General features: G+C 42.1%; 1 protein-coding gene across 6 annotated transcripts in view; it reads left to right on the top strand.

The window, feature by feature from the left end:
* ZBTB38 (zinc finger and BTB domain containing 38) overlaps positions 1-20,138 on the top strand; it is a 157,103-nt gene that overhangs the window by 25,389 nt on the left and 111,576 nt on the right. For 2 of the 6 annotated variants that reach the window (XR_006299482.1, XR_006299484.1), the window contains exon 1: positions 18,735-19,729. The gene's annotated coding sequence lies outside the window, so the exon portion shown is untranslated. Of the gene's footprint in view, positions 1-18,734; positions 19,730-20,138 lie in introns of those variants that run through there. The other 4 variants (XM_043595253.1, XM_043595257.1, XM_043595254.1 and 1 more) reach the window with 3 other exon arrangements.

The following is a 20,138-nucleotide window of genomic DNA, read 5'->3' as shown; positions in this document are numbered from 1 at the left end:
CTTGCAGACCGTGGTCCTCAGCCAACTTCTGCAGTTTCTCATAACCACCTTATGAAGTCAGCACTTGGGCCTCTAGTCTCATGCTAGTTCCCAAACTTCTTCAACCCAGACCCTCCCGATTGTTGATTTCATAAATCAATAATCCCTTCACTCTCTCACTAATAGTGTGGATTAAGTAGTATCAAGGTGTAAACCCTTCAGAAGCGTTATGCACAACACCCAATACTTGCATCTCAAAGTCAACTTTTTGTTTTAATACCGTAAGCATTATTACAAAGAAATCATCACTAACCCAAATAATCTCTAATTCTTGGTATCTCCCATGGGAGCTGTCTACTAATCCTCCTTAAGCCCTGCTCTCATAATGTAATTTCTGTGCTGGAAACCCAACTGCCTCATGCCTGAACTCCTCTTCCCAGCACTGAAAACCATCCACAAACTGGCCCCACTTGCCGGATGTAACTCCATGTATACCCCAATACCCCCAGCATGCATCATTGACCTCACAATCAGGCATTGACTATTCCTACCTCTGTCCCTTTGTCAAGGCTCTGGAACCTTCTTTTCCTTCCCTTCCACCTTTCTTCTCCAGCCAGCTAAAATCAGGAAATTGGATGGCAAGGTTTCCTCCTAGTGTCCCTTCTCCAGGGAGACTTTCTTGATTCATCCAGTCCTCCTGTCTCTCTGAGCTCCCCATGCCCTCTCTACCCAGCTCATCCTTTACTTCATGGCCTGTAGTCTTATCTCCCCAGTGAGCTGGTGCCTTCCTCCTGGAAGGGCCCATGTCTTTTACTTCCCTGTATTTCCAGAGTGCCAAACACATTGCCTTTTTGCACACTAGGTGTTATTTTGTAACTCTGAGTCAAAGGAAGTAAATCCATTTGTCTACTTGCTGTTTACCCGGTGGTTCCCCAATTGATTCTTCTGGGGACACAAGAGAATTTCTAGAGTAATCAAGATCCAGATCTAGCCTGGTGGGTCCCAATTCCAGGCCTCATTTTCATGATTCTTCTTAAAGATCCTGTTTCTGTCTTTTTTTTTTTTTTTAATGGGGAGTAGAGCACTTGGGAAGATCGTAAGAACTCCTGTTTCCACTAAATTAATATATGCATATTATGAGCTAAGCTGTACATAGTGTTTAGACAAGAGAGAATTTCTAAGAGGTGAAAATTATGGTGAAAGGAAGGAGTTGAGGAAGCAGGAGCCGTTGTCTTCCCGGGGGGGATTTCCATAGATTATACATAGAAGAAATAGCTGCATAATATTCAGCTGCAAGGAATGCCACGTTTCTGTATTTCTCTAAAATCCAATTAAACTTGGCTTCAAGGTCTTCACTCTCTCCAGCTGGGGAAGAGCCCAATATCATAATCACTGAGTCTCCCTGTTTCTGTCCCCAAGGCTTTCCTAGGCCCAGGGAGGTGGAGATGTCCTGGTAGGTAGACCATGGTGAGGGCTTTGGTTTCCACTGTTCCTTCTCCTACCCCACGTGCTAGTCAGGGATGATGCTGAGAGGACCATGGAGAAACTTCTTGGTGCTGGGTCTCTCTCCAGTGACTACAGGTTATCCATGGAGGCCCACACCCAGGCTCTCAAAGCAGGAGTGTTTAGTGTCCAACGTCCGTAGGCTTTCAAGTAGGCTCCCACCTGAGTTCCTGCAGGGGTGTTGGGTCAGAGACCCCTGCCACCCTGGAAACCTGCACTGACTACCTCTACACGTGAACATGCACACACATATGCATGCACGTGCACACACACACACACACACACACACGCACGCACACACTTCCCCCTCTTGGGGAACCACCAGTGGAGCTGGGCCACACTTTCCTCCTTTAATCCTGAGTAATTCCTAAGTCTGGCTTGTAAACAAAGATCTGAGTGAAAAGTCTTTATCCTGGAGCCTAGAAACTTCTCTATTTTAGACTGTGAAGCACAAAGGGCTGTTTCTTTTCCCCTGAGGACAGGAAGCCCAGAACTTAAAACTCAAGGCCAAGAAGAAAATTACCTTATCGTTCTTTTTTGCTGATAAGGCCACAGCAGTAAAAAGGATAAGACACCAGTTAACTTCTCCGTCACTCTGTTTCCTGGGTGAACACTTGAGCCTGTAGGATTTGTGTGGTGGAGGTGGGGGTGGGCTGGCTAAAAGCATTAACAAAGGAGATTTGGACACTTGATGAAATCTCAAAGGGCAGCTTAGGAGGACAAGCCAGGGAAAGAAACCTGAGCCACGTGCCTGCAGCATTAACTGCAGCAGGTGCCACTGTGTCCTGTGACCATTTGAAATGAGGAAACGGCAATTTGCAAACACTTCCTGTGCGGCAGTTAGACTAGGACCGGTGTGAGGAGCAGGGCGGCCAGTGCAGGGGCCGATGGGGCTAGCAGGACTGAAGACCACCTGCGCTCCACTCACAGAGCGGTGCGGCCTGACGTGGGGGCTGCACCCGAGGGGACACATTTTCCTAACTCGTACAGAGGTATCATAGGGCTCTTATGGCCCCACTTAGGAGGGACAGTGGGATAAGGGAATATGCCAAGCCTAGGAAAAGTCTGGGTATTTAGATGACTGTAACGATGGATAAAACTTTATACCAAGACCCAACCTTATGGTAAAGCTCAAGCGAACAGCAGGAAAACAAAAAGCATGTACACACCTGAACTGAACGCTGATCAGGAGAAGCCAGGGAAGGGAGATCAGGACAAAGTAACCCCTCCTTCCCTCCCCGCCCCCCCCCCCCCCCACCGCCTCCACCCATATAGGCAGTGGTCTTGCGCCATGTTAAGAAGTAACCAGGTAACAGGGCTAATATCTAATATCAGTCCAGGCAAATGTGGAGAATTTTAAAAATAAATTCTCACTTAAAGAGTTGAAGTTTCAAGATGATTAGCACTGCCAGACTTCCTTATTTAGTATTGAAAGCAACCCAAAAATTATCTTTAAAAGTGTTCTCCTGTAAGCCTCTTAGAATGAGGGGAACTGGAAAAGAAAGATTTTGAGACTCCCCCTCATTACACAGGAATGGCTTTTTACAGGGGCGCCTGGGTAGCTCAGTTGGATAAGCATCCGACTTCGGCTCAAGTCATGATCTCATGGTTCATGGGTTCATGAGTTCAAGCCCTGCGGTGCACTCAGAGCCTGGAGCCTGCTTCAGATTCTGTGTCTCCCTTTCTCTGCCCCTACCCCACTTGTGCTCTGGCTCTCTCTCAAAAATAAATAAACATTAAGAAATTTTTTTCAAAAAAGAATGGCTTTTTACAAATTCACTTGGGAATTATGAGTGTAATAACTGTTCATGGCAGAAAATAATTAGATCCTACTGAATTGCTCTTTCAAAATTGTGTGTATGTGCAACACTACTATTTATGTTTGATCTTTTCCCCATACACTTGACAATTATGGATAGTCTCAGTCTTTTCCATGTTGGCCCATCTGAGAGGCAAATGATCTTCACTGTATTGTTCTCCATTTCCCTGATGCTAGTGATGTTGAACATCTTTTATATGCTGTCATTTCTACCTTTTCTCTACATATTACTTGTTCATATTCTTTGGCCTTTTTCTTTTTTTTTTTTTTTTTTTAATTTTTTTTTTCAACGTTTATTTATTTTTGGGACAGAGAGAGACAGAGCATGAACAGGGGAGGGGCAGAGAGAGAGGGAGACAAGATCGGAAACAGGCTCCAGGCTCTGAGCCATCAGCCCAGAGCCCGACGCGGGGCTCGAACTCACGGACCGTGAGATCGTGACCTGGCTGAAGTCGGACGCTTAACCGACTGCGCCACCCAGGCGCCCCTCTTTGGCCTTTTTCTAATGTGTTGTTTGTTCAGTTAGTGCCGATACTCATCCTTTAACTATTATATCTCTTAAAAATCTTTTCTTGGGGTGCCTGGATGGCTCAGTCAGTTAAATGTCCGACTCTTGATTTCAGCTCAGGTCATGATCTTGCAGACTGGGCTAACAGTGTGGAACCTGCTTGGGATTCTCTCTCTCTCTCCCACTCTCTCTCTCTGCCTCTTGCCTACTTGCATACGCATCCACATGCATTCTCTCCTTCTCTCTTAAAATAAATAAATAAGCGGGGCGCCTGGGTGGCGCAGTCGGTTAAGCGTCCGACTTCAGCCAGGTCACGATCTCGCGGTCCGGGAGTTCGAGCCTTGCGTCAGGCTCTGGGCTGATGGCTCAGAGCCTGGAGCCTGTTTCCGATTCTGTGTCTCCCTCTCTTTCTGCCCCTCCCCCGTTCATGCTCTGTCTCTCTCTGTCCCAAAAATAAATAAATAAATAAATAAATAAATAAGCTTAAAAATATATATCTTCTTAAAATCTTTGTTATCTGTCCTTTAACATCGTTTATGGTATCTTTTGCCATACAGAAGGCTTGGGTTTTTAGGTAGAGAAATTCATTGTTGATTTTCTTGATGGAATCTTGGATTTTGTGATTTATTTAGGACTGTCTCCTCTATCACCAGATTATAAAAATCTTCTCTTTTATTTTCTTATGGTACTTTCATTGCCTTTAAAAATGTTTGTATCATCAGTGTAGCTTTTATTTATTTGGCATACAATGCAGGGGTAAGACCATTCATTAAAACCACCTAACTGCATTTCCATGCATCCTAGAGAAAAGGGGAGGCTAAGTTCTTTCATCTAAGAGACAGTGGCAAAAACTCTACGAAAGAGTAAAGGACACATAACACCAGTCTGTATCCAACAAAGACCATTTGCTCTAGTGGGAAAGCTGTTATGACAACCATATCCAAAGTTTCTAAAGTGGTTCATATTTGCAATATTCTTTCATATAGACACATGATTACCATCCAACTTTTGATTTGGAAACTGGGGCTAGTATAGTCAATGGGATTGTGTAAACACAAGCCCATAAAAGAGGACAAGGCAAACACCACAGAAGATACATTGAATTCTATGAATTCAGAGGTGCAAGCAACGTTTTTGCCTGGAAATATTAAGGAGAACATTCGAATTGGGACTTGAATTAGGCAAGTTAGATTTTGAGAGACCAAGATGGTCGAAGAGGTCATTCTAGGCCAAGGTAACATAGGAGCAAGGGTAGAGAAGCAGAGAACCACAGGTTGTGTTTCTGCACTCATGAGCTATCCAATTGTCTGCTATATAGAGAAGTAGCCAGGGATTAAATTAGATGATAGTTTGAGGCTGGAGGATAGAAACCTTGAATGCCAAGGTAACAAATTTGTGCTTTATTTTTTAAATAATGGATCACCACCGAAGGCTTTATTTTTTTAACAGCTTTACTGAGATCACAAACATACAACTCACCTATTTAAAGTGTACAATTCAGTGGTTTTGGGTACATTCACAAATATGTGCTACCATCACCACAGTCAATTTTAGAACACATTCATCACCTCAAAAAGAGATGTGTACCCTTGGGATGCTTGGGTGGCTCAATCGGTTAAGCGTCCGACTTCAGCTCAGGTCATGATCTTGCGGTTCGTGAGTTTGAGCCCCACAAGAGTCTCTGTGCTGACAGCTCAGGGCCTGGAGTCTGCTTTGGATTGTGTCTCCCTCTCTGTCTGCCCTTCCCCCACTAACGTATGTGCATTCTCTCTCTCTCTCTCTCTCTCTCTCTCTCTCTCTCTCTCTCTCAAGAATAAATAAACATTAAAAAATTTTTTTAAAAAGGAACATGTACCCTTTATCTGTTACCCCCTAACCCTCCATCCTCATCCCAAGCCTAAGAAACCACTAATCTATTTTTTATCTTTATAGATTTCCCAGCTCTAGACATTTCATTTAAATAGAATCATATAATATGTGGTCTTTTGTGACTAGCTTCTTGTGTTTGGCATAATATTACCACTAATGGCTAGAGCAGTAGAATTCTCTAATCAAAGTAGCTCTTTAGAAAGAATGTTCTTGATGCAGAATGGTAGAAGGAGGCTGTGAGGCCAGGGAGTGCCATTAGGAGTCCATAATTGTGCGTACCTGTTATGGGGTCTTATGCATGCTCAATAAGCAAGGTTTTTGGCTGCAAGTAAGAAAACACTAAACTATAAATGGCTTAAACAACAGGGACATAGTATCTTTGTGTGTATGCATGGTTTTTTTCTAATTTTTAAGTTTTTATTTTAATTCTAGTTAGTTAACATACAATGTTATATTAGTTTCAGGTATACAATGTAGTGATTCAACACTTCATACATCACTTGGTTCTTATCACCCATGACAAGTGCACCTCTTAGTCCTCATCACCTATTTCACACATCCCCACACCCACCTCCCCTCTGGTAACCATCAGTTTGTCCTTTATAGTTAAGAGTCTTGATTAAGAGTTAAGTTTCTTGATTTGTCCCTTTCTCTTTTTTCCCCTTTGTTCATTTGTTTTGTCTCTTAAATTCCACATATGAGTGGAATCATATGGTATTTGTCTTTCTCTGATTGACCTATTTCATTTAGCATAATACACTCTAGTTCCATCCATGTCATTGCAAATGGCAAGATTTCATTCTTTTTGGTGGATGAATAATATTCCATTGTATATATATTTCACATCTTCTTTATCCATTCCTCAGTTGACGGGCACTTCGGCTGCTTCCATACCTTGGCTATTGTAAATAATGGTGCTATAAACACAGGGGTGCGTGTATCCCTTTGAACTAGTGTTTTTGTATTCTTTCGGTAAATACCCAGAAGGGCAATTGCTGGATGATAGATAGGGTAGTTCTACCTTTGACTTTTTAAGGAACCTCCATACTGTTGTCCAGAGTGGCTCTGCCAGTTTGCATTCCCCACAACAGTGCACAAGGATTCCTTTTTCTCCACATCCTTGCCAAACGCCTGTTGTTTCTTGTGTTGTTGCTTTTAGCCATTCTGACAGGTAAGAGGTGATATCTCATTGCAGTTTTGATTTGCATTTCCCTGATGGTAAGTGATGATGAATATCTTTTAATGTATCTGTAGACCATCTGGATGTCTTCTTTGGAAAAATGTCTGTTCATGTCTTCTGCCCGTTTTTAGACTGCATTATTTGTTGGGACGCCTGTCTGGCTCAGTTGGTAGAGCATGCAGCTCTTGGTCTTGGGGTTTTGAATTTGAGCCCCACATTGGGTGTAGAGGTTACTTAAAAATAAAATCTTTAAAAAAATTTTAAAAATTAATTTGAGTGTTTCTGGGGTGTTGAGTTGTTCTTTATATATTTTGTTACTAACACTTGGCCTTTTAGTTTTGTTGATTGCTTGGATTTAGCAAGATTTTGTTCATTAAATTTGTAACTGTTTTTTCTCTTTTGGTAACTGAAATTCCTCAGAGGATTTGACATGAAATTTGTAAATGTTGTTTTAAATGTTTATGAATACTTAGTTAGGTCAATTTATATAAATAGTTACTTGTTAGGGGAATATAATCTTTTAAATTGATAAGTGAATGGAACATGAGTTCAAAGATAAGAGAAAATAATTATTCTTATTTTTATACTTTTGAACATCTATGTTTATGAATAAAACAACTATGTTTACAGGTGATTTTAAGTTTATGGGGGTTTTTTTCTTGAAAGAGTGAGAGAGAGGATGTGTGTGAGGGGGCGCAAGCAGGGGAAGGGCAAAGGGAGAGAGACTCTTAAGCAGGCCCCACACCTAGCACAGAGCTGGACACAGGGCTTAATATCACAACCAGGAGATCATTACCTGAACTAAAATCAAGAATTGGACACTTAAGTGACTGAACTATTCAGGCGCCCCTAAGCTTACATTTTTTTAACTTAAACTTAATTGAATATTGATTCAGACACATGTTAACATATATATTTCTTTCTGTGCTCCAAATTCTACTTTGGACCTTAAAAACTCAATTGGTAGAGGGGTGCCTGGGTGGCTTAGTCAGTTAAGCATCTGACTTTGGCTCAGAGTATGATCTCACGGATCACGGGTTCAAGCCCCACGTTGGCTGTGTGCTGACAGGTCGGAGCCTGGAGCCTGCTTTGGATTGTGTTGTCTCCCTCTCTCTCTGCCCCTCCCCTGCTTGTGCTCTGTGCCTCTCTCTCTCAAAAACAAATAAACATTAAAAAAAAATTTTTTTTTAAACCTCAATTGGTAGTAAAATACCCAACTCATCTAGGTTTTTAGGGACTACTTTAGTTTTAAAACTGGAAGTCCCACATCCTGGGAAGCTTAGCAAACTGGGGCAGGAGGTTACCGTTATTGGCAGACAATCCTCTGACCTTCACAACAGCCATGTGGCAACCTGGTGTGAAATCTGCATGCAGGGTTTTTATTCCCATTAACAGAAGCAGCAGCTGGGCTCAGACATGTTAACATGTTTTGGCCAAGGCCATAGTTTGGTTTATAATTTATCCATCTTTCTCACGTCCTTTTTCTACTTAATGTGATTGGTTGATTTATTTCTGAGGTCTTTCCTCCCTCCCCAGTGGAGAACTTGGTTTTTTCTTTCTAGAAATCAGTTTTATTTTCACTGGAGGAGCCATGGTCTAGGGTTAACTTCAGCAGTAACCCCTAGAAATTCTTTTGTAGAGACATTCAGGGAGGTTGCCTTAGTCTTTGTAAGATGGGTAGAAACAAAGGTTATGAAGATGTTCAGTGCATGGATTACTGTGCATTTTAAAAATTATTTTGCTGATTATTTAAAATATATTAATATTGGGACACCTGGGTGGCTCAGACAGTTAAGTGTCCAATTCTTGATTTTGGCTCAGGTCATGATCTCATGGTTTGTGAGTTGGAGCCCTATGTTGGACTCTCCACTGGTGATGTAGAGCCTGCTTGGGACTCTCTCTCTCTCTTTCCGTCTCTGTCTGTCTCTCTCCCACTTGGTGTCTCTCTCTCTCTCTCTCTCTCTCTCTCTCAAAATAAACAAATAAACTTAAAAAACATAGTAAAATAAAATACGTTACAACTTATAATTAGCTTTTCAATGATGGTTTTATTGGGATATAATTCACACACCATAAAATTCACTCATTTATGCTCTTAGCCCCTATTCTTAGAGTCAGGGAAATGCAAATTAAAGTAAAAGTGATGTGATGAGCACCGGGTGATGTATGTAAGTGTTGAATCACTAAATTGTACACCTGAGTCTAATACTACACTGTATGTTAACTAACTTGAATTTAAATAAGACTTAAACAAAAAAATAAATGACATGACATATAATATACTCTACTGCTCTTCCAAAAAATAAAAGGCAAAAGTGAAATACCAATTTTTACCCATCAGAATGGTAAAATGTAAAAAAAAAAAAAAGTGATTACTATTCAGTGATGGCAAAGATGTGGGAGAATGTTTAGTCTCAGATATTAACGGTTGAAGTATGACTTGCTTCAGCTTTTTTGAAAATTATCTGAAAATATCTATTACTACTTTAAATACGCAAAAAACCGAAACAATAATTTCACTTTGGACAATTTATTTCATAGAACTAAAATTATGAAAAGATATTTATTGCAATATCTCTTTTGACAAAAGAAACAAATACCTGGGGAAAAAACCCTTTGTCCATCAGAAGGGAATGATTGAGCAACATGGTTGGCCATACCACAAATGAGTTCGAGCACTCTTCCCCAAACTTAAATCAGTCTTACATCATTAAAATATTTTTATTTGACTTGGCTCCAGGATTCTACAGAGAAACAGAATTAATAGGATTCATATTTACATTATATATGCATTAATAGTATACATATATGTGCATATATACATAATAGGATACATATACACAGAATATTTATTATGAGGAATTGGCTTACATGATTATGGAGGCTACACAGTCACATGCTGTATCATCTGCAAGCTGTAGACCCAGTAAAGCCTGTGGTATAGTTCTGAGAAGCAGGAGAGACCATGGTGTAAGTCTCAGTCTCAGGGCAGGAGAATACCGGTGACCCAGGTCATCAGGCGGAGTGAGACCAAATTCTCCCTGCCTCCGCCGTTTTGTTCTAAGCCCTCAACAGATTGTATGATGCTCACCCACGTGGCAGAGGGCCATCTGCTTCACTCAATCTATAGATTCAAATGCTAATCCCACTCAGAAACATTCTCACCGACACACCCAGAAATAATGTTTAGCCAAATAACCAGGCACCCCATGATCCAGTCAAGTTGACATAAAATCAATCAGTACATGTATATTTGTTATAAAATGAAGTTTTATAGTACCACAGTCAACAGAAAACCAGGATTACTTACTATGCCTTGAAAAATCTGTAATATGAAATCAAAGACAACAAAAGGATGTTACTCATTCCTAGTTAGATAGCATGGCCTATCAAAGATTCTAATCCTGAGCCCAGCGATCTACAAAAAAAGTGAAATGTCAAGTGTCAGAGATACTAAAGACACACACTGCATGATTCAGGGTTATTGAATGTCCCTCATAGGCTATATTAGCTCCTTGGAGTCCACAGTACTGATCATTCTGAACTTCTATAAACATATAGGAGATTCTTATTTTGGACCTGAAGGGATATTCACAATTTATTAGATAAAAAAAGTAAGTTGTAAAGTAATGTGTGTTAATTCAACGTTTATATAACAGGCAAAGTCCAAAGAAACCCCTGTGTGTGGATTGGTTGCTTGTCTTGGTGTGCACATGGAGAAGTGGATGAATATCTCAAGTATAACCATAGGAAATGACCATTTTTATAAGTTAAAAATGATCTAAACCTGGATATTAATACAACTCCACCTAATAAACCACCAAGGCTGTTGACATTGATTATGGGAAGGAGTAATAGAAAGTCTTATAAGTCTTTTATTATATTGCTTTTAATTATGAGCATATATTACTTTTGAATTTTTCACAATTCTAAGAAAACCATTCCAAAAGAAATCAAAAGAAAGAGAGTACATAGCCCAAGCCATCAAAAGCTGTGAATAAAGCTGCAAGTCTTTAGTTATATGTCGGTGACATCTCAGTAAAGCTTTGGGGAGGGGAAGCTTCAGATCCTTGGGTAGATCACATATCATTAATCCACCTCAGCACTATTGACATTTGGGACCAGATAATTAAGATGTTGAAATAACTCGTAAGAGCATAATAGTAACACACCTGCAGGTGGTCTTTCTATTTGGATGAGGATAGAAACCTTAAGTCCCAGGGATGAAATTCCATCAGTAGTGAAGGACTTGGGGGCATCGAGGCCACTTCCTCAGTTGTGAGGGGTTGTCCCGTGTAGTATAGGATGTTTAGCAGTATCCCTGGATTCTACCTACCCATGATAGTAGCACCACCCATCCCCAGTCAAATGACAGCCAGAAATGTCTACACAAGTTGCCAGACATTCCCTGGGGGCAGAATCAGCCCAGAGTGAGAACCACTGCTCTAGTTTTCAATTTCTCATTACTGATGGGACACCTTGAACCAAGTTCCCTTAAAGATCTAACACTGTCTGATTTCACCAATATGGAATCTATGAATGTTTTCCAGAAGCTGTTTTCCTCCAGAGCCACTAGAGGGGACACTCTGCAACACAAAGGACAGAAGAGACCTTGGGGAACCTTGTTTTCCTCTACTTGTGGACTTTGTTGTCTCTGATTTGGAGGGCCCAGCCTTTAATAAATAGTCTTTGATGTTGAGAGCTATAACCTTTACCCACAAGGCATGTAGAGCTGTTTGCCTTGTGGTTTGTGCCATAAAAGTCGGTGTTTTGAGATATGGTGGAAGAGAGTGAAGTGTTCTTTGCTTCTTTAAACATTCTTCATAAAGCAGTCAGATGAATAATATTACTAAAAAGAAGTTTTGTGTCTCCATGAAGAGAGCCCATGGGACAACCAGGATAGGAGGTCAAAGACTGAGTTCTCTTCCTGGTCCTGCCACTTCCAGGCTATGAGACATTGGCCAAGTCTCTTAACCTTTCTGGTTAGATATAGCAGCTAAGGAGATAAGCCGAGAGATTAAGGTCACACATGGAATTATATGGTCAAGCAAGGGTTTGGATCTGACCTGTCAATTCCATGGAATACTTGTGAAAATCAAATGAGGTGGTGTATGTGAAAGAGCATTGAGGAATAGAAAGCCCCTTACAAGTTCAGGGTGTGGATTTTCAGGTATTATGAGGGCAAAAGGAGATGGTGACTAAGAGTGAGCATGGGGGGGAGGGGTGCATGGGGGATGGGTGGAGGAGGTCCGCAAAGGCAACAGCAATAATCCTCCACCAACTCTTATAAATTATAGAAAAAGGCCTTAATGCCCCCAAATCCTTCACTGCTGATGGAACTTCATCCCTGGGACTTAAGGTTTTGATCCCCATCCAAATGGCCAGACCACTTTATGCTCTTAGGTGTTGCTTGAACACCTTAATGAAAGTGAAAGATCTACTCCAACACTTGTTTCTCAGACTTTAAAAATCCTGAACCACAGTGACAAATATGTTTCACAGAGAGACCCAGCTCGCACCCATATTATAAAACCAAAACAAAAGTCTTGTAATGTACTTGAATTCTTCTGTTTTATTTTGTCACTTGAAACTCACGCTGGTTCTGACCCAATAAATAGTGGGTACTGACCTGCAGTTTTAAAAACACTGTCCTAGAAGTTTTTCTGGAGGATGGAGTCCTGGTCCTAGGCTGGGGAAGAAACAGGAGATACGACCACCAAACATTACTCAGGGAGCCTCGAGGATGAATTCTTTTACAATTTTCTAGGAGCTGATTCTTTGGGGAATGGTTCAGGAAGAGGAAATGAAAGCAATAATCCCGAATTCATCTAAATGAATGAGGATGGGCCACTGAGCAGTAGCCTCCCAGCTGGATTCTCAGAGGTCATGATCTAAACCCCGCTCCATTAACATGACGTATAGATAGGTATAATATAACCAACACCATAATAAAAATTAAAACCCAACATTTATTGAGCCCTTATCAGATGTTGCACTGAGCACTTTATGTGAATGGTGATACAAACAAAGTTTGAGAGTTCCCTGGTTTTCTTTTTGTCCTGAACGCTAAAAAGAATTCTGGCTTTGCCTGTCCACTTTCTTCCCCTTACCTATCAGAAGAACAGGACAGAAATAGAAGAATTAGAGCAGCATTGGTTAGGGGGGGGAGAAAAACTTGCTAGGGAGCTTGGGAGAAAGAAGGCAAGGCCAAAGCTTTTGGGTATAAGGAGTTTGGATAAGACGGGGAAAAGGATGTTAAGAAGGCTTGCAGGGGGCTCTATATGGTGCTTGAGAAATGCAAGTATTGAATATGAGTTAATTTGAAATTATTTTTTGGTGACCGGACTGGGTTTCTTAGATTGTAACATCACCCTGAGACTGGCCCATGTGGGTTATGGTCTCAAGAGGGTCACATAAGCATTATCTTATTTAATTTTCATAACAAACCCAGCAGGTGGTATTATTATTTTCTTTTTTTCCAGATTAAAAAAATAAAGGAGGCTGATACAGGCTAAGTAACCTTAAAGTCATATAACTAAGAAATAGTGGAGCCAGTACTGAAACTTAGGTCTGTCAACCTCCAAAGCTCTTAACAAGTCCATGAACAAAGATTATTTCTAATATAAATAATATCAATTAAGAATAAAATAATTAGGATAGGATTTAATGAAAGGAATATAAGACTTGTACGCCAAAATGGTAAAACATTGTTGAGAGAAATTAAAGATCTAAATATATGGAAAGGCTTCCCAGTTTCACGGATCAGAAGACTTAATATTGTTAAAATGGGGATACTCCCTAAACCGATCTACAGGTAGAACACAGTCTCTGTCAAAATCCCAGCTGGAATAGGGGCGCCCGGGTGGCTCAGTTGGTTAAGTGACCGACTTTGGCTCAGGTCATGATCTCATAGTTGGTGAGTTTGAGCCCCGCATTGGGCTCTGTGCTGATAGCTCAGAGCCTGGAGCCTGCTTCCGATTTTGTGTCTCCCTCTCTCTCTACCCCTCCCCTCTTCACACTCTGTGTCTCTCTGTCTCTCAATAATAAATAAACGTTTAAAAAACAATTAAAAAAAAACCCAACTGGATTTTTTCTAGAAATTGAGAAGATAATCCTAGAAATCAAATAGAAATGCAAGGGATCCAGACTGGCCAAAACAGTCTTTTTTTTCTTAATTTTTGTTTATAACATTTATTTATTTTTGAGAGAGAGAGCATGAACAGGGGAGGGTCAGAGGAAGAGGGAGACATAGAATCTGAAACAGGCTCCAGGCTCTGAGCTGTCAGCACAGAGCCTGACGCGGGGCTCGAACCCACAGACCGCGAGATCATGACCTGAGCCAAAGTCGGACGCTTAACCGACTGAGCCACCCAGGCACCCCCAAAACAGTCTTGAAAAAGCACAAAGTTGGACTCATCCTCTCTGATTTCGTATTTATTATGAAGCTATAGTAATCAAAACAGTGTGGTGCTGGCATAAGAACAGACAGATCCATGGAATAGAATTAAGAGTCCAGAATTAGCAAATATTTATAGTCAGTTGATTTTTGACAAAGGGGCCGAGACAATTAAATGTGGGAAAGAATGGACTATTTTTTAAAATAAGCTTTGAGGGCACCTAGGTGGCTCAGTCAGTTAAGTGTTCAACTTTGGCTCATGTTACGATCTCACAGTTCATCAATTTGAGCCCTGCAACAGGCTCTGTGCTGACAGCTCAGAGCCTGGAGCCTGCTTCGGATTCTGTGCCTCCCTCTCTCTCTGTCCCTCCCCCACTTATGCTCTTTCCCTCTCTCTCTCTCTCTCTCAAAAATAAGTAAATAAATAAAATTTATAAATAAATAAAATAAAGTAAAATAAAATAAACTTTGTATTTTAGAACAGTTTTAGATGTTTAGAGTTATTGTGAAAATAATTTTTCAACAAATGATTCTGGATATCCACAGGAAAAGAATGACTTTGGATCCCTACCTTATACTATATAAAGTGGATCATAGACCTACATGTGAGAACTATAACTATTAATCTATTAGGGGTGCCTGGGTGGCTCAGTTAAACGTCCAAATATTGATTTCGGCTCAGGTCATGATCTCACATTTGTGAGACTGAGCCCCACACTGAGCGTAGAGCCTGCTTAGGATTCTCTCTCTGCCCCTCCCCTTTCCCCCTCAAAATAAGTAAATAAACATTTTTTAAAATAAAATAATACTGGGGCATCTGGGTGGCTCAGCCAGTTGGGCATCCGACTTCGGCTCAGGTCATGATCTCAAGGCTCGTGAGTTTGAGCCCCATGTCAGGCTCTGTGCTGATAGCTTGGAGCCTGGAGCCTGCGTCTCCCTCTTTCTCTGCCCTTCTCCTGCTCATGCTCTGATTCTCTCTCTCAAAAATAAATAAACATTAAAAATTTTTTTAAATAAAATAAAACTATGTTAGAAGAAAACTTGGGTATAAATCTTTATGACCTTGGATTGGACAGTGGTTTCTCAGGTTTGACACCGAAAAGCACAAGTGATGTAACAGAAGATTCATAAAGGGAATTCATCAATATTAAAAACCTTTCTCCTTTGAAGAGTATCATAAATAAAGTGAAATGACAACCCACAGACAGGGCGATAATATTTATAAAGCGTATTTCTGATACGGGATTTGTATCCAGAATGTATAAAGACAACTAATCCAATTTAAAAATGGACAAAGGATTTGAACAAACAGTTCTCCAGAGAAGACATGCAAATGACCAGTAAGCCCATGAAAAGATGCTCAACATCATTAGTCATTAGGGGGATGTAAATCACAAGCACAATGAGATACCACATCAAAACCACTGGGATGGCTAGAATCAAAAAGATAGGCAAGAATTGTGTTGTGAGGATGCGCCGAAATCAGAACTCTCACACATGGCTGGTGGGAATGTAAAATGGCGCACTTTGGAAAACAGTCTGGCAGCTCCTCAAGATGTTAAACAGGATGCTCGCTTCGCAGCCCATGTACTAAAATGTCAAACATCGAGTCAACCTTACAACCCAGCCCAGCACTTCTACTCCTTGGTATCCACCCAAGAGACATGAAAACATACGTCCACACAAAAGCTTGTACTGGAATATTCATGGCAACATTATTCACAACAGTAAAAAATGGAAACAACCCAAATGTCCATCATCTGATGTATGGATGAACAAAATGTGGCACATCCACACAATGGGATATTATTTGGGCCTAAAAAGGAATGAAGTACAGGGGTGCCTGGCTGGCTCGGTTGGTGGAACATGCAGCCCTTGATCTTGGGGTCATGGCTCCCAGCCCCATGCTAGGCCTAGAGCTTACTAAAAAAAAGTTAAAATAAATAAACAAACAAACAAACTGAAAAAGGGGAATGAAGTACGGATATATTCTACAACATGGATGAACTGTGAAAATATTATGCTAAGTGAAAGAAGCCAGACACAAAAGACCACATACTATATGATCCCATTTATATGAAATGTCCGGAAGATGCAAATCTATAGAGACAGAGAGAAGGTTAATGTTTGCCTAGGACAGGGGGGTGAGCGGTGGCATGAGTGAGAGTGACTACTAATGGGCATGTAGTTTCTTTCTGGGGTGATAAAAAAGCTTCTAAAATTAGATTACAGGCCACACAATTCTGTAAATATACTAAAATCCATTGACTTGTACACTTTAAGTGGGTTAACCTTATGGTATGTAAATTATATCTTAATAAATTGTGTTTTTAAAAAGTGCATGAGATGAAAAAAATTGGAGGCAGCAAGTATAGAAAAGTCTTTGAGGAATTTCTTGAACCTGTAAAGGTTTTACTGATGTATTTTTTGATTACCAGTATATAACTGCATTTGTTGTAACAAACGATTCTCTAGATGGCGTAGAGGTTAGGGGGTGTCACTGTACTTACTTCTCTGGGTCCCCCAGTAGATGTTTTGCCCAATTCTGATTTTATCCTATTAGGATCAATCCCAGAACACACAGTGCCAGGCTTTGTATCTCACTGAAGCTTACTCATCATTTCCCCTTTTTTTCCTTTTGTCTTCACATTATCCTGGCCCCGCAAGGTAGAATGAAAAAATAATAAGCCTCTCTTTGTCTTATTAGAGAAATAAACACCTGTGTATGTGAAGCAAGCAAGGCCACCAAGCCTTTGGGGAAGCAGAGTGGGGAGATGCCCAAAAGGCATTTTCTACAGACAACCAAGGGGAAAAAAAAAAAACAAAAACCCAAGCCTTCTGCCAAAAATGCCTGGAACTTAAAGTGCTCTCCTCAGCCCAAGGTCAGGCTCTGCGTGGACGTTGACAATGACCCTGATCAGTTGTTGCTGCTCCCTTAATTAAAAGCATGTGGCTTCCTCTCTTCCAAAATTCACCTTTGCTAATTCCACCTCCCTGGGGAGTCAGAACCCACAGCACAAGTGTAATTCCTCAGAGTGGCAACTGGCAGAACTCCCAGGAACAAGGTGGCAACACGATGTCCCCAGCTACCAGAGGCATCGGTCTCCTGAGCCAGGGAGAGGGGTCTCATAACCACAGTGGGGGGGAAAGGCATGGAGTGGCATTATTGAGGAGGCCACTGACATCTCCCTCCCTACTTCTGCAAGGGGCTGGAAATTCCTGGCATTTGTCTTCCTCTTGGAATGCGACATTTACTCTAGGAGAACCATGGAAAAGTACAAACCACAATCATAAAGCCCAGAAGGAGAAGGTACCTCCAAGGTCATCTTTATCCTGGGCCCAGATACCCCCATAAGCAGATGTTCTCCTCTGGCCAACCCACCTCACCTTGGCTTGAGCACAGCCACTGATAGGACTCGCACTCTGTCTCAGAAAGGCAGCTGATTCCTGGTAGAGCAGTGCTAAGGGCAGTCACTGCCCCTGTCAGGTCCAGCTCTGTCCCTGTCACCTCCAGCCCCGCCTTGTACTTGAAACATGCCTTTGTTCTAACTCCTTCTCTAGGCCTTGGAGTCTTTGAGAGCTATCTTGTTTTTCTTCGCTCTAGTCTTCTTGCCTGTCCCAGACAAGCAGTGCCTTTAGCTGCACTGACCCTCCACGTATCCCCATGAGTCCAGGAGGCAACAAAGACAATACTTGGCCTCAGCCCCTCTGAGATACCCAGTCCACGGTTCTCCCACACCCTGCATCCACCACACGCCGCCAGACGTCCCTGACTTTGTCTCCCCATCCTAGCTTCTTACCCCCACTGGGACCTGACAATGAACCTGCCTTCCTGACCACTCTGGCTATCCCAGACCTTGTGTTGACCCATTGAGAGGACATGAGGCCTACTTCCCTAGACAGACCATCCCTAATTCCACTACTTCCTTGTGGAATGATTTCAAGCCTCATCATTACCCTTTGCTCACCTGAACAGGCTGCCTTTGGTCATTGTTCACACATTCACTTCAGCCACTCAGCATGGTGATTCAGAACACAGGATTTGAGACCAGATGATCCAGGCTCTGCCATTAACTAGTGTGAGACTTTAGAGAAGTCTCTTAATCTCTCTGAGCATCATTTTCCCATCAATAGAATAGGGAAGAATAATAGTACCTAACCTTATAGCTTCGTCATGATGATAACAATAAATGAAATCATCTTTGTAAAGCACTTAGCACAGAGGCTTGAACATTCAGTGCAAGTATTCAGTATATGTTTTCTACTATTTTATTCTAAAATTATCATCTAGGGGCACCTGGATGGCTCATTCAGTTAAGTATCCGACTCTTAATTTCGGCTCAGGTCACAGTCTCATGGTTCATGAGATCAAGCCCCGCGTCAGGCTCCATGCTGACAGCATGGAGGCTGCTTGGGATTCTCTCCCCTGCTCTCCCTCTCCCTGTCCCCTCCCCGTTCATACATGTGCACGTGCTCTCTCTCTCTCTCAAAAATTTTAAAAAGAATTATCATCTAAATGTATCAAAATTCATTCATTCACCATATATTTACTGAGTCCCATGCCAGCACTGGGATATAAAAACCCTTTTAAAGAATGGTCCTCTCTTAAATCCAGGAGGTGCAGGCTCACACTGGCACTCAGAGGCAAGGAGCTGAGGTCCAGGGCCATGGCATAAAGGCACTGACCACCAGATAGTGTCTAGGGAATGTGACAAGAGCACCTTCCATCTCTTCACATACATGTCTTTTAATACCGTCTCGACTCCCTGGTTAAGGCAGCACCACAAGGAAAAGGGGGAATGCCAGAGGGAGAGGTAAGAAATCCCCAGAGAAACGCCCTCTTCTGCTTCTCTCTTTGACAGAGCGTGGCCATGCCTCTGCCATGCAGGAGGGTGACGTCCCTTGGGGGAGGCCTTCTTGAATCTGCCTGGGACTGTTCCGGAAGTAGGAAGGGCGGCTGGGGGTGGAGAGACAGCAGGAATGTTCTCCTGGCTTGCTGCTCTGTACAGGCGAGTGTGCCGAGAGGAGGGCCTCTGGACATCAAAGGTTCCTTTTGTCCCCTTCCGAGTGGCAGGGCAGCCAGGCCGCTGGCGATGACTCAGGCCTGGCCCTGACGTCACCCACGCCCGGCCACTGGCCTCCCTCTGCAGCCAGGAAACTGGCTGGGGAGTGGCACTCGCAGCTGCAGCAAATCTCAAAATAAGGAGGCAACTGCCTCTCTCCTCCTCCTCTCCATCTCCTCACAACACACCTTTCTTTTCTTCTTCTTTTTCTTTTTTTTTTTTTAGCCTTATGGAAGGTTTTGCTTGTAGATCAACTTTCAAAATGTAGGAAGTCAGAATGGGTGACATCATCAGAAAAATATGTGGAGCTGATCTCAACAAGAAGTGAAGAACCCAGAGCAAGAAAGCGGTTTTAACTCCTGAGCCCAGGGAGTTGGCAGCGTTTGGGTTTCAGAGGAGCCAGCATCTCCGAGTAAGTGAAGGCCCACCCCTGCCCCTCTCACTCAGCACCCTACACTGTGTGGCGCCATCTTGTTTCCTGACACCTGCGGCTTGGCAGGCCCCAGCCCAGAGGGAGGTGGTGGGGACTACATTTGGGAGACCCTCCAAATATAGCACCAAAGCGATTTTATCTGATCTCTCTCTTTTCACAGGACCAGACAAGAATGCATTTCCTCTCAAAAAAAAAAAAAAAATATATATATATATGTATATGTATACATACACATAGGCTGAAACCCTGGGGGAAATGGCTCAAGTCGTGCCTTCCCGGGTCAACCTTCTTGTTTTGTCTCCTCTTCCTCCTCCCGGAGCCCTGGTGCTCTGTTTTGGACTGCAAGAATGTTTGTTCAGAGTTCTGAACTCTTTGCTTCCTGAATCTT

Source organism: Prionailurus bengalensis, chromosome C2 (genome assembly GCF_016509475.1).
Source record: "Prionailurus bengalensis isolate Pbe53 chromosome C2, Fcat_Pben_1.1_paternal_pri, whole genome shotgun sequence".
Classification (NCBI taxonomy): domain Eukaryota; kingdom Metazoa; phylum Chordata; class Mammalia; order Carnivora; family Felidae; genus Prionailurus; species Prionailurus bengalensis.
This window is presented reverse-complemented; position numbering and strand designations above follow the sequence as displayed.